The 14,428-nt window shown below is 40.1% G+C and overlaps 1 long non-coding RNA gene across 1 annotated transcript; it reads right to left on the reverse strand.

Annotated features, from left to right (window-relative positions):
• Positions 1-209: 209 nt before the first annotated feature.
• LOC118336678 lies at positions 210-8,882 on the reverse strand. The gene is made up of 3 exons (XR_004797121.1): positions 8,798-8,882; positions 2,811-2,856; positions 210-243 (listed from the first exon to the last, which is right to left on the reverse strand). It is a non-coding gene; the product is annotated as an uncharacterized LOC118336678 (long non-coding RNA).
• Between the last annotated feature and the right edge of the window lie 5,546 nt (positions 8,883-14,428).

Consider the following 14,428-nt stretch of genomic DNA (forward strand, 5'->3'; position numbering starts at 1 on the left):
TATCTCTACCTCGCCACTAAGACAACGGCAGACCAATTTTGTGTGTGTTTGTGTGTGTGTGGGTGTATATGAGTATGTGTTTGCATCTCTCTGGCTATTTTCTGCCTGTCTGTGCATTTGTGTTGCTTCTGTGTGTGTGTGTGTGTGTGTGTGTGTTTCTTCTTTTTGTGTGTGTGTGCTTATGTACCAGTTTTTACAATTCCACTGACCTGAAAAGCTCTGTTAATGCTGGATCCACAGGCACTAAGAGAGAGAGACAGAGAGAGAGAGAGAGAGAGAGAGAGACAGAGAGACAGACAGAGAGAGAGAGAGAGACAGAGAGAGAGAGAGACAGAGAGAGAGATTATGAAACAAGACTGACTTGTGCATGCTAAATCCACAGGCTCTTTGTATAACACATAAAAATGAATCTGCTGAATAGTTGATTATTCTGATGTTTGATCTGTGTAGGTTAACAATATAATGAATTAAAATACCTTAAGCAAAATAAAATGTTGAAATGTGGTTGTATTTGTGTGAACACAAATTATAAACAATATATATAATTGTAAAAAATGTCCTTGACCTATGTGTATAATTTAGTACTTTTAAAATTAAGATATCATTTCTGAAATACTGTATGCTTTTCTTTAAAATGCCAATTACTTCCATCTGAAATACTGTATGAATCTACAGCCGCTGCAGCAGGGACTCAGCCTTGGTACATGGGGCGCCAGCTCTACTAGGTGAGCTACCCCAGGCGCCACAGAAATTACAATCTAAATCCAATACCAGGCTGACTAACTGGCATAACGTATGCTCTTTTGTTTCAACGTGCTAATTGCCTAAAATTACTCACATTAACACCATTAATGTAAGTGTAAGCATACACACCAGAGCTAAGGAGACATAGCATGTGACTAAAATCGCTCCTTATCTCCTATATTTAGAATTTATTGTCCACCATTTTATTTGAGTGTCTAAATTCTGAGTGTGAAATGTAATTTATAGTGCCCTAAAAATGGACCCTCTTCACAGTAGACATTTTGACTTGTCAAAGCATGAAAAGCACAGGTGGAATGAATAACATTAATGATGGCTGCATTCCATTTAGGTGAGCCTGGAACTGGCTGATTCTAGTATTGTGCATGCTCACTCACTGACGTGGTTTACTGGGATACTTAATGGAATGCAGCCATTATTAATATCATTTACACCTCTGCTTTTCCTGCTTTAACAAGCCAACTATCTGCTATGAAATGCATCTATTCTCAGAATGGAACAAAAAAAAGTAGCATCCATTATTTTCCACTAACATTCACAAACTGCAATGTCTTGTATTTTATAGATGTGTGTGTCATTTGAAAGCTGTTAAGACAGAAAATGATGTTGATTCTGTGTCCAAAATCCAAATTTCCTGCTCTCTATAGAGTAAACTACTGAATTAGAAGTGAATGAAGGAGTGATTTCGGACACAGATATAATAAGGATTTCAGTGTCAGTCCTCCACTCAAACATTTGGTCACTCTTTGGCCGACAAGCAGGGGACATATGTAACTCAATCAAACGAGGGCCTCGTGGTTACAGCTAACAAGGTGCTAAATCTACTTGATGTAGGAAAAAGGGTCAGCACCTTGTCTTTGTTCGGTCAAAGATGTTAGATACTTTCTAATAATAGTTGAAGGAAATAAAATATGCATCAAGAGGGTCCTCTGATTAAAACATGGTCTTTCCTTTTTAGTTGCTTTTAACCTGTGAGAGTGGACAGGGGCTGGAAAGGAGTAAGATGAGGGCCGGTGAGCCTTTTCAGTGTTTTAGTTTTATGTAACCAGGTTAGGTGCAAGCGTGTCGTGCATGTAAAGAAAGTTAATATTCTCCCCTCAATATTCATGTGACTCCAAAACGCACTGAATGGTTCCAAAACCCCTTCAAGCTGGTTTACATGTCGACCAGCAACAGTGAACACAACAGCTGTGCGCACGGCTCATGAGCATGTGCTCAAGTTTTTGGCTGTTCTGTATCCTACACACTCCATGCACAGTTAATCACTCACAGGTCTACTTCACAGGTAAAACACAGTATATTTAAATTGCTGTAATGTTGAATATAAACCAGTGTGTTACCACTCTTGATAAACACATCTGGTTGGGAGTTTTTTAGTGTACAGTAACAGGCTAGATGATGCTCTGAGTTTCACTCAGTCACTTGCATTCTGAAAACTGGGTCTGTAATTGATTTGTCACTAAACTGTTGCCGTATGCAGTTGCTGTGAACTCAACAGGTTCACATTGTATTGTTGGTCAAAATGCACACACGCTTGACCACTGGTGCTTTATTTTACTTGTGTGTGTTTTTCAGGGTGTTACCTACCCCCCCAATGTCTGACTGAAGATTTTGCCCTTGGTTAGGAGGGTACAATTGGTGTAAGTCTTGTTAACACTTAGTTTCTTTTTAAAACTAATAAAATATGTAAAGAGTGTCATCTGTTGGAGTTACATGAAAGAAAGATCCATAATTCGTTTTCACTTTGCACTATGTATAGTTTTGTAGGATTAGATGTCACTGTGGTAGATATTTCATTTTGAACAAACCTCTTAAAATGTGGACTTTGTGATTCTGTTTCTGCAAGATATATAAAAAGAGAAACAGAGGAAGAGAGAGAGCAGTGAGAAAAGGCAACTCAACTGTGACAGTCTGGGATTTGTGCAGTGGTGTGTGTACAGTATATGTGTGTGCTTATGTCTGTGCATGTGTGTGTTTGTGCTGGGGGAGTGAAGGTCATCCTCAATGGCAATGCCGCTGTGTGTATGTGTGTGTATCCATGCTGATACCTTTGGAGCGTGTGCGATGGCGCTTATCGTCTGCATCCACCTCCATCTGCAGAGAAGGCACAAACAAGCTGTTAACCACACAACAGACAGCATCGCAAAATTATCTTTAATTTGGATACACGTTCACATTCAGAGTACTTTTATTCCCCTTGTCAAAAATGCAATTCACACCTGATGTTTGCAACACTTAATGTTTGTAATGTTGTAATGTTTGATGTAACGTACTTCAGACTACTGACTGACAAGCAGGCTATAATCATTTACAAATTTGTGTAAATGATTCAAATAATTTAAAGAATAAGGAATTCCTGTTATTTTTAAATCAATGCTGAGTAAATGAGACTGGCCCAGTGTCTTTGGAAAGTACATCTGTTCTGCTGAATTTAGAAGAATGCAAAAATGGATCTCTTTAATCAACAGGCAATATTTTGTCATCACTGGTTATAATGCTTCTCCCTAGTTCATGTAAAGACACATATTGGCCAAAAGAAATGAACAGATTAATTTGTTTGTGAATTGAGAGATCATCCTCTGTTGCTTCAGAAAAACTGTTTTTTAATCATATATTCGATGTTTATGGAATATAAATTCGCATTTTGAAATGATGCAATAGATCATTTCTGAAGTATTCATTTATTAGTCACTCCATCCATCCACCTATCCACCCTATCTATCTGTCCAACCATTCATGCACTCATTCATGAGAGTGTGGCCAACCATTCAGTAATTTTACAGATGAACTGCAGACATAACACCATCCAACATTAACTGTATGGTTTCCATTTATGCTGCCTCCTCCTCAGTATTCAGGCCTTTCAAGCTTTTGATACGGCAGAGTAAGCATTATCCTGCCTTCCACCTCTCTTTCATGTATGTCCGACCAACATATCCTTCTAAAGGTGGGTCTATCCCCTCACCAGCACATCATAAATTGTTGAGGATCCTGAACGCCTCTGAATGTCACTCTGTTATTTGCAGATGTCCCTAAATATTCATGCTTGCTGGGTTAGGACTATGACGGGGGCCGTGGCCCTGTTTGGATGTCTCTTTTTATTAAACATGATTTATTAACACCACACTTACTGTACTGTAGAGCCCCTCAGCCCTAATGGTGTGTTTCTTTATGAATGCCCATAAATGTTTCAACAGGAGAAAAATAAAATGATGAAAGGCAAGGATACCTTGTAAATCTTATTAGCGTAGCAGGGAGGGAACAACCTGGAGTATTTTGGGGAGGGTGATCTAAACTATTAGGAGGCTACTATTTTTACTTATAAATATATATATTTTACATGAGGCGAACTGCGGTTTCCATGGCAATGGAAAATAAATTCTTCCTTGGGAAAAAAAAGAAAGGACAAAGGAAAATAACAACTTATCAATCCAATTCTCTTCTTTCACCTTTCAGGCAGACAGCATTCAGACAGAGACTGAGCAGAGAGTATTATGAGTGTGTGTACGTATGTGAGTGTGTAACCTTGAATGTTTCTGAAGCGGTCATGTGACCATGGAGATAGTCCCCTCTCACTGAGCATCTATCATCAGCCTCATCATTGTTGTGTTTTATCAAAGGTTCTCTAGAACAAAACAAGCAGGAGTGATAGCGTCCGTTCAACATGTGCAATCCACTTCAAAGTGTTAGAAATCATGTTGCACACATATTTTCTTACAGCACATGGACTCGTTTGTGTCTAAACAATAGTGCACAGACATTACAGCACTCTGCCTTCTGTGTCTGTGTTCCTTGATGCAGTAGTTGACTCTTTACGCAAGAGATCATTTCTGCCACACATTGAAAAACACATTACATTTCTATGCAATTAATTACATGTCAATTTAATCTAAGCTTCAAGATGTTTCTGTTTATTATTTTTAGTTTAGTTACTGTGTACTCATGGCTGCTATTTATGTACTGAAATATGCAGAGATAACTTGTGCTGTGATTTTGATTTTATATGTCATGGATTTAAAGTTTGAGTTTAGATTTTGAGAGTTTGTAGTTAGCACTCCGTCTACTCTGTCTGTTCAGCCATATTGTTCCGGTTAGCTCACACCTATTATCTAAACAAATGGTTTTCCTGCTGTCAGAAATGTAAAGCTTTTTTTAACAGCAGTAGCAGCATTTGTATCACACAGACATGCATACACTGATGGTACAGGCTGCCATGCAAAGTGCCAAACACCTCATTGGGAGCGGTTAGGGGTTCAGTGTCTTTGACGCTTTCTCAAACCAGGAACCTTATGATTACTAGACAACTACCTCCAGAGCCATGCCACTCTTACAAAGTTTGAATGGGTACATGGAATGAAGCATTTGTTCCTATGACAACGTTATTGATAATTTAATTAAAATAGGTATATGAAAAGAATCTCTTTGATCGACTTTCATCAACCCTTTAACCAACAGTGAGCAGTCTGAATTAAATGACATAAACAACATATTAGCCGTGGACTAAAATATGAGACTGACTTGTTTAAATGCATGCTTATCTGAAGTGCACGCACACAGTGTGATAGGTGCTGTGCATACTAACAGTGCCTATCTGAAGCTGTCAGACTCTCTCTGAGGGTCCCGGTTTTAAGCGAGGCCTGCATCAGTGCTGAACACAGCGTCAACAACAAGCAAATCCAGCAGCAGAATAAAACAACAGCAACAATAACGGCAGCAGCAGTGTAAGTCTTGTCGCCTCTGCTTCCTTCCCTCAAGGCTCCTCGTGAGAGTTGGACCCAGGAAGCATGCACGCCTCTGTGGCTTCGCCATATGTTGGAGAGCCCTTCATATTCTGTCTGGCTTTTTCTCTCTCTTAGCACCCCACGGGAAAATGTCACGGCTGTAATGAAGGTTAGCCTGCTTATTGAGGATTAGGAAGAGGCCCACTCCTTCTCTTTGCGTCTCAATTAGACCCTGGATCAATTGCTTTACGGGCCCAGATGAATAACCACAGAGTCACGTTGATCCAAGCTCTAAAAGTTTAGGTTGGCTAGTTAGGCAAACACATATAATGATGCAATCTCCAGAGAAAACACTGTATATTCTCCTATTTCTACACAACCAATTCATATAATTTAAACAAGAATTCAAATACATTTTGCAGTCAAATTCATAGCATTGCTGTCCAGTGAAAACCACATCTCTCCAAATTGAGTGATTTTAAATTTAATAAGTGTTCCTTTTTGTGTTGAGAAAAGTCTCTAATTTCTTAAAATAAATAAACCTATGGGATTATCTGAAAAAGCTGTCAAAAAGCTGAAAACTGTTGTTTTTGTTAGTTTATGAAAAGTTTTGAAAGGTACATTGTTTTCACAGGACAAGGACAACAAACATATTTAATGTCAATATATGTTTTCTAATTTGTAAGGATGTTCTAATCTTATTTTTAATAATTCCACATTTACAATGTATTTCTACTTTAATTTACACTATATAACAACAGTTATTATTGTGATCTGTCACTTAAATCAAACAAATAAATAAGATTCTTATAATAATTTGGAAAGGCAATTTTTCATTGATTGTTTTGTTGCACAAACTTAATATTGGGAATACTAAAGCAAAGTGGAGGTAGTAAACTTGTGTTAGAGTAATTCACCATTTCATTTCACACATGAGCTCCACTGGGATTCAGTTGGTATATTCAAAACCACAAGCACAAGCCAGTAGGTAATTAGGTATAAATCCTGTTGTACTTCATATTCCTATTTGCCATTCATTGCCTCTGAATGTGTACGACAGAAGTTCTTTCCATGTTTTATCATTTGCATCCATGAATTTTAATCCATGTGGCATATTATGCAGCATATATGCAAGGATTTTATTCACTTTAGAAAACACAAGGTCTGGGATGGCTGCATGAAGTGGCTGCATCCCATTTCAAATGCACACCAAATAAGCCTATAAATAATGTTTAATTCAGCACAAAGATAAATTCTCATAGAAGACTGGCATCCTTTGAATGCTTGTTGTGAATGGAATGTGGAGTGTAGCTAAACTTTTTATTCAGCGCACATATTGGAAAAAGCAGCTGTCCAAATGCCAACTGTGTTTGTGTGGGTATTGATTGTACAGTTGACATGTAAATTCTCTTCCTTGGAAATTAAAGTAGCTGTGCCTATTATTAGTGTCTTCGTCATTTCATAGGACCCAGGAATACCATCAGACACAGACAAATTGCAAACAGAAACAAGAAGAAGGTTTTTGCTGTTTGATAGAGAAGAATCAGGATATTACTGGGAAGGAAACATCATAAGAAATGCAGTGATTATTGTAATATGCACTGAGACATAGAAGAAGCATTTTGTACGTGTGTGTTTATCATTTTGGTGGTGGTGATGGGGGAGATGGGGGTGCTTAGACATCTGTCACAACAATTCACATCGTTATCAGTTTCCCTTTGTTTTCACCTTGAAGTTTTGGGAAAATGTGTTTGAGGCATATGGCGCCCAACCCCACCCTCCGCCACATATACACACACATGCACACACACGCTCACACTCTCACATTGGTATTCTGTACAGTGTAGCAGCAGGGAGCCACCAAAACTGCACTGGCACTATTGAATTTCACTGCAAATAGGTATTTACGCCGTGCATCATCTAGTGACAGTAAACATGTGTGCCAAACCGATGCTAAGTGCATCTGAATTAGTGTGAAGGGCTGTGGAGATAGCATCTGAGTGGGCGCTGACAGTCAGAGTGAGAAAGAGAGCGAGGGTGATGGAGACAGAAAGAGAGAGTAAAATCTGGGGAGTGGTTCCTAACTAGTATGGAAAATGGCAGTGTTGCAGGGCTCTAAAATGGTTAGAGTGAGAAAAGCTGTGATCTGAATACAATATGACAATTTATCAGCTGGTCCAGTGATGACAGAGAGCTGTTACAGTACAGCATGTGAAGGATCTATGTCTGTTACCTAAATGATTGCTATACAGCCTGAGTGGATCTGAGGTTGGATACATTTTCCTTCACAAAATCTTGATTCTATTTAGCTTCATTTCCACATTTAAAATATTTGATCTTTAAAAAACTGCATTGCTACTGCATTCATTGAGTGGGGAGCAGAATAAGTATCTTCTGTCAGGGGTTTTTAAAAACTGGTTTGTATTGGCTTGTGTTTGCACATGGTTTTCTAAAATTGAAATAATTAATAAAAGGGCCAATATTCAACACACTGAAAAACTGATTTCGTATTACCAAACATGCACATTGTGAAAACCTTTCATCTGGCTTCTACCAATAATTAATAAATTAATAACACAAATTTTCCTGCTGGATAATGAAAATCTGTATTTTAGGGCTTAAAACTACAGAAAACCTTTATGAAGCAGGGGCACTCCTGTCATTTCAACAATTTAAGATTAAATACAGAATCCCCCCTGAACATTTTCTTTAGACTTATAGATTCTGCATTTTATTTTTTCTAACTCAGACTCCCGTCCAACAAACTCCCTACTCCTTCTGTCGACAGATCACATCATTCTTTTATCTCTAATTTTGTTTTGACTATATAAAGTACAATATAACTGACATATGCTGTACCACTGTTTTTGTACTGTTCTTTATTTTAATTCAATTTATTTTGTTGTTAGTGCTATGAGTCATTTTTAAAATGGCTGTATTTTAAATGACTGCATTTTATATGGTGTTTTTATCCAGAGATTTATTATTTAGTTTTTCACCCATTCACATACATCAATGGCAACGATATACCATCCACAACATGGCCTACTCATCGGGAGCGATTTGGGGTTCAGGTTGGCCAAAGGACACTTTGACATGTGGACAGGAGAAGCTCGGGATCAAACTGGCAACCTGTCATGTGCTATGTTTCTGTTTATTTTTAGAACAATTAGAAAAATATAATAAAAATAAAAGAAACTAGTACAATTCAGATTTATCACACAAATCTGCATCAGAACAAGCTTGAAAATGATCAAACAAAAACAAAAACACTTGAACAGGTTTATGTGTAAAATCAGGAAGCACCAACCGACCTGAAATGGTTTGGGGTTGAGACAGCTCTTTGGTCCAGACCTCTGCTTCCACCGTGACCTACTGACGTTCAGCTGGAGAGGAACGGCTCACCACGTCTCCTCCAAACTCATTTTCTACACAGAGGGAAGAAGAAGACGGAGAACATGTATCGTTAAAATCATTTCCAGAACACTCACATTCACATACAGCCATGACAGGATCTGAAATTTCCTCATCTCTTTTGACTCTGGGCTCATGAATAGTCATATAGCATCAGCTATGCGGCACACGCCAAGCGAACGCTGATTTCCGCCATAACGACGGCCGCTTGTCGTGTGCGATAGGCTTGGCAACATGGGGTAATTAGCTAGATCTATCATCTTCTGCAGGAAGTGGGGACAAATATAGCTAATGATCCGTGCCTGCCTCCATGATTTCTCTCCTCAGCTCTCCATCCTTTGCTGAGTTAGAGGAGGAGAGGAAAGGGGAGGGAGAGTGGTGAAAGATAGGAGAAGAGTGAGTGAGGGGGTCGATGTCCTACTCTGCCAAAATAAGGTAAAATAACCTTCGACACAGGAAGAGGTAAAGACAGAAAGGAAGAGAGATGGAGGTGTGAATGGACATATGCACTCAAACACTGCCTGTGTCTGTTTCTTTCCATCCACTGCTGCTAACTGACAGAATGTATGGGAGAGAACAGATGAGGTGTTGATGGTGTGTAGGGACCATCACAAAGAATGAAGGCCCCAATAGGGGGCCTACCAGACGGCCCATAACAAGGAGACACAGACACAAACCCACCATAGTCATTCACAACCTATCTCAAAGCAGCTTAAATAAAAACAATAGCTGCTCCCTGAGGACTAACACAACCATAGGCATACTGTGAGTGCTCAGAGTGCCTGTTGGGTGTTATGTAAAAAGAGTGGTAGTGGTTATGTGCATAGGCGGACTTTCCTTTGAAACAGCGGGGGGTCTTTTTTACCCTTCATCACACACACGCACACCTCTGTTTTCCACCTTTTTGTCCACTTCCTTTGTAGTGTGAATAAAAAGCACGGCCAAGCTGGAAACAGTGTGTGTGAATTGTAAACGGATAGCGCAAACAATGAGCCACTCAAACTATGTTTTCATTTTACGACTATGGTCCTGCTGTCTTTTATGTTTTTGAAATCGGCGTCAAAGGCTGGTTTGTACTTGATTACAGCCACCGGTGCACTCCTAAAGCATTTTTATTCTTAAACAAATGGCGGTAAAACAATGTCAAAGTGCTTATGGGTATGTAAAAATGTATAACTAAAAAACTATAAAATAGTGACTCTGGTGGTAAAATAACACTTATTATTTCTCAAGTTACCTGACAAAATCCAATGTAGGTTGAATGATTTTCTGGCAAATTTGTGACATAATTCCACCTGCTTCTGCCCTATAAATATAAGCAACTCCCCAAACACACACACACACCACAACACACGCTCATCCCTGGCCCCTTGGCCATTATAATCAGAGTGTAAGTGATGGGTCTGTCCTCTGATGAAGGTCTTCATGTGGAGGCTGATGACAAATCACAGCTCTCTGACTCTTCATCAGGACACAGCCTACATTCCCCCGGTACATCTGTGTGTGTGTACCAGAAAAAAAAAAAAGGGAGGGGGGGAGAAAGAGTCTAACTAAACAACAGAAGAAGACTATACAAATAAGTCTAAGATGCTATTCCAGCAACTGGGAACCAACGCACACACATACAGGAGCTTTACTTTGGTCTTGAGAAGCTGCAGCCTTTATTCACAAACTAACCTACACTGTACATTTACTGCCAGACTGACAACTCTACTTCACACATTTTCCTCTGCTCCGCTCCCATTGACGGCCACTCTTTGTTGCATGCTCTCTGTCACTCAACTACTCTCTACACACACAAAAAGAAGCTACACTATATTCATAACAGGATATAAAGCGATGCCGTTCTTGATATATCTTCACTTTGTCAACTGATCATGCCGTGGTTTTGCGGGCTGTCATTTTCTGCACTGTTTTCATGTCACTGTTTAGTATTGGCTCAGGTTGCTTGGAACCTTGACCGACCAAAAAAGAGCGAGTAGAGGCGAGTCGAGCCGTACCATGCAGTGGAAATGCAGCTTAAGTACGGTGTTCCAGTCATGGAGTTGAGCTGCTAGTCTGCTAGTTTCAGCACCAAGGACAGTGACAGACAGAGCATAACAAGGGAAGAATAGAAGCGAAGGGAACACATACACACAAGTCTTATACAATCACATACAAACATACAGTGCATATGCATTTATAGACACATGTGTACAAGCTATTTTTTCCCTTTGTTACACAGAATTTATGACATAGAAGACCAAGGACCTCTAAGCCCAGAATCCTACAAGTGTGTGTGTGTGTGTGTGTGATTTTCTCCCATTCTATTTCCTGGAGAATGAGAGAGGACCATGCCTGCCCTTTACTGGGATCCTATATCTATCAAAGCCAGGGTACATGTTGTAAATAGCCTGGGAGGACTGGCTGTTGTGGCACACACACACACTCACGCACGTGCACACGCACGCGCGCACACACACACACACACACACACACACAACTGTAATAAGAACTCTCTTGTGTGATTATGTACATTGCAGTATGTGAAAGTGGGCTGTGATGTCCACTGTGACATTTTTCCATGACAAATGCTGTACATGACAGGCATTTTAGACACAGACACACACAAAGAGAAAAAATCACACTCATCATATAATGAAACAAACATATGGCCCATGAGGACAAGGGGCACACACAAATAAGCACATATTACAAGAGAGACACATGCTTTATTCATGTGATGTGCATGCACACACACAGACACACACACAGACACACACACAGCAATCTTGTTCTCCCAGGCTCTGAGAGTGACTGGGGCTGCCTGACCTACATTCTAGCAGATATGTATACAGGCAGAGAGGAGATGAAATCTCTCTCTCTATTGCTCTCCCTCTCTCTGTTCCATATCCTGTGTTCTTTTCAGTGCCTGTTCATTGCCTCTTGGACACACACACACACACACACAGACACACACATATACACACAGCGGAGGTGAAGAAACGACTATGATTTCTTGGCCTGAATGTCCTCGTGCTGCAGATGAAACTGGGATTGTCAGGGAATAGCTACATGTTTGATGGATTTCAGACTAAGGTGAGAGCAGTATCACTGTATATTCTTTCCTCTGCTGAATATGGAAGATCCTCAAACCACCCTGTGCTCTTTATGTATGTAAATAAAATATTTACAGCCCCAGAAGCACTGCAGGTCAAGCACAAGTCCAAAAGCCTGCTTCTCAGGGAAACAAACGGTGAGGTCAGAAAAGGGGAGGGATAGAGTGCAAGTTGAGAACAAGACAACTTGAAGAGGAGAAGTGAAATTCATGTGTGCTTGTGAACAAATATGTGTTTATTGGGTGATGTGTGTTAGCTGGTCTGATCAGCCTAAAATGGAATTGGTCGGATAATAAAGCCAGTTGGCATCTTCATCTATTCTTCCTCACACTGCTCTGTGGAAATCAATGCGTCCTTGGGACTGGACTGCAAACAGAGATTAAGATAACAGGAAACAGTACACACATCATTTCTAACTTAAAGGGATTGTTTTGACCCAAACCTGCATGTCTCCGAATACAGCGGGAGTGCTCTTTATTTGTCCAGCTGTGCAGAGAGCAGATCAATTGCCATGCTTCATGCCCACATTTGGACTATTTATTGTTATTTTAGGTGGCAGTCTGCTCAAAGTGTCTATCTAGAGTCCTTTCCATGCCCAGACAGTACAGAGGTTAGTAATTCAGGAGGGTTTCAGTTTATAAAAAAGACCTGATCCACTACATCCCTAAACTAAACCACCCCAACTCTCTAAATCCCACTGAGGCATTACACTGACCACACTGTCAAAACAGTGATACTGCAAAAACCAATGGAGGAAATCCCATGACCCTGCATCTAGACAACTTTAATATAGCAGGATTTTTTTCCAACAAATCCTCTTACAAATAGAGAGAAAATACAACAGAAAACAGGTGAAATACACTTTCCTAGAACCGTTTCAACTGTTGGGTAGTTTCATTAAAGACACTTTATGCCAATAATTTGGGTTTTATTTCATAATGGCATTTTTCCAAATTATACTTTCAATTCATAATCCCACTTTTCATGGCAGAGTGCTGCACCAGTGCCTGCCCTTCAGCTTTTGGCTAATGTATCTAGCATCTCTAAGCAGGGCTCAATGACTTCTAGCCAGATCTGTGCCGCCAGCTAGCTAGCTGCTTCCTGACTCTTCACAGAGTTGTGTATCTTTCTGAGAAACATCTTCAATGAAAACACTGCAGAGGTAACTCTGAATTCACAACGTACAGTAGTTGCTTCTGTTCACACTGGCTCTTCAGTTTGACGTGATGCCTAGCTAGTCAGTTGGCTAGCTAGGTAGCATAGCCTTCCAATACTAAATAAAAGCAGAGTTTATTGACTATGTCTTTGCACTGCATTTACTTAGAGTAGCTGCTAGTTGGTTGATATAGTTTTATTGTTGTTGCTCTTACAAACAAGGTCTAGCTGCAAACGGTGGCAGTAATTGTTGAGCCCTGCTAAGAGAGGCTAGGGGCATTTGATTTGCTGAAACCTGAAGGGGCAGGCATTAGTGACAACTCCACAGTTATGGAAAGTGGAGTTATGAAATAAAAGTCAACTGGGGAAAAGATCATTATGAAATGAAAAAAGATTAGTTTTAGTTCTAATAATGTATAATACTAAGAATATCTTGTTTATTTATTTCATAAATGTATTTATTTACTATTGAGCATACTCAGATTCAGCCAGGATACATAGGGAGACAAACACAGAGCTAATCAACATATATCTTATTTTTAATTTTGGGTGATTTTGCTGCAACAGCTAAAAAAAAAGAATGTGTCTGAGTCTCTCCCACAAAATACCTTTGGACACAGCGATGTTGTCTGAGACACTGAGGTTCAAGGGTGAGAGAGGCTGTCAGGTAGTGAAGTGGACTGGCTCTTTATGACTTTCCTGCTCCTATCAAAGAGGAAGAGTGAGCCACGGTAAAAGCAGTTTTCTGACTCGCTTTTCTCTTCAAGGACGTGAGAGATGGAACTGACCGTGTGCATGACTTGCTGGGCTTCACTGTACTCACAAACACACACTCACACACACACACACACACACACAGACACCTACTCCAGAAAGTAAAAATAAATAAATAAATAAATGCAATGCACACAGGAACACATGCAGCGTATTCATTATTAGCTCCCCCCTCCCAATAATACACACATACCCCCTCCCCTCTGTCTGAAGGGAGGTGCCTCCTCCTATGTAAGGGTAGAGAGTGGGGGAAATAACATTGAGTGAACCGCCGCCGCAATTACCCACAGTGGGGTAATCACCAGCACAATGCACTGTGGGTTGGCTGCCTGGGAGAGAGAGTGAAATACTCAGGTGAGGAGAGAAGCCAGACAGCAATCAGCCCAGCAGGAAGAGAGAGAGAGAGAGAGAGAGAAGGGAGGGAGAAGAGAAGAAGAGAGGAGAGAGAGAGAGAGAGAGAGAAGAGAGAGAGAGAGAGGAGAAGGAAGAGCAAAGGGCCATTCC

The sequence above is a fragment of the Morone saxatilis genome, unplaced genomic scaffold (assembly GCF_004916995.1).
Source record: "Morone saxatilis isolate NCDOM2014 unplaced genomic scaffold, NCSU_SB_2.0 Contig3, whole genome shotgun sequence".
NCBI classification, from domain to species: domain Eukaryota; kingdom Metazoa; phylum Chordata; class Actinopteri; family Moronidae; genus Morone; species Morone saxatilis.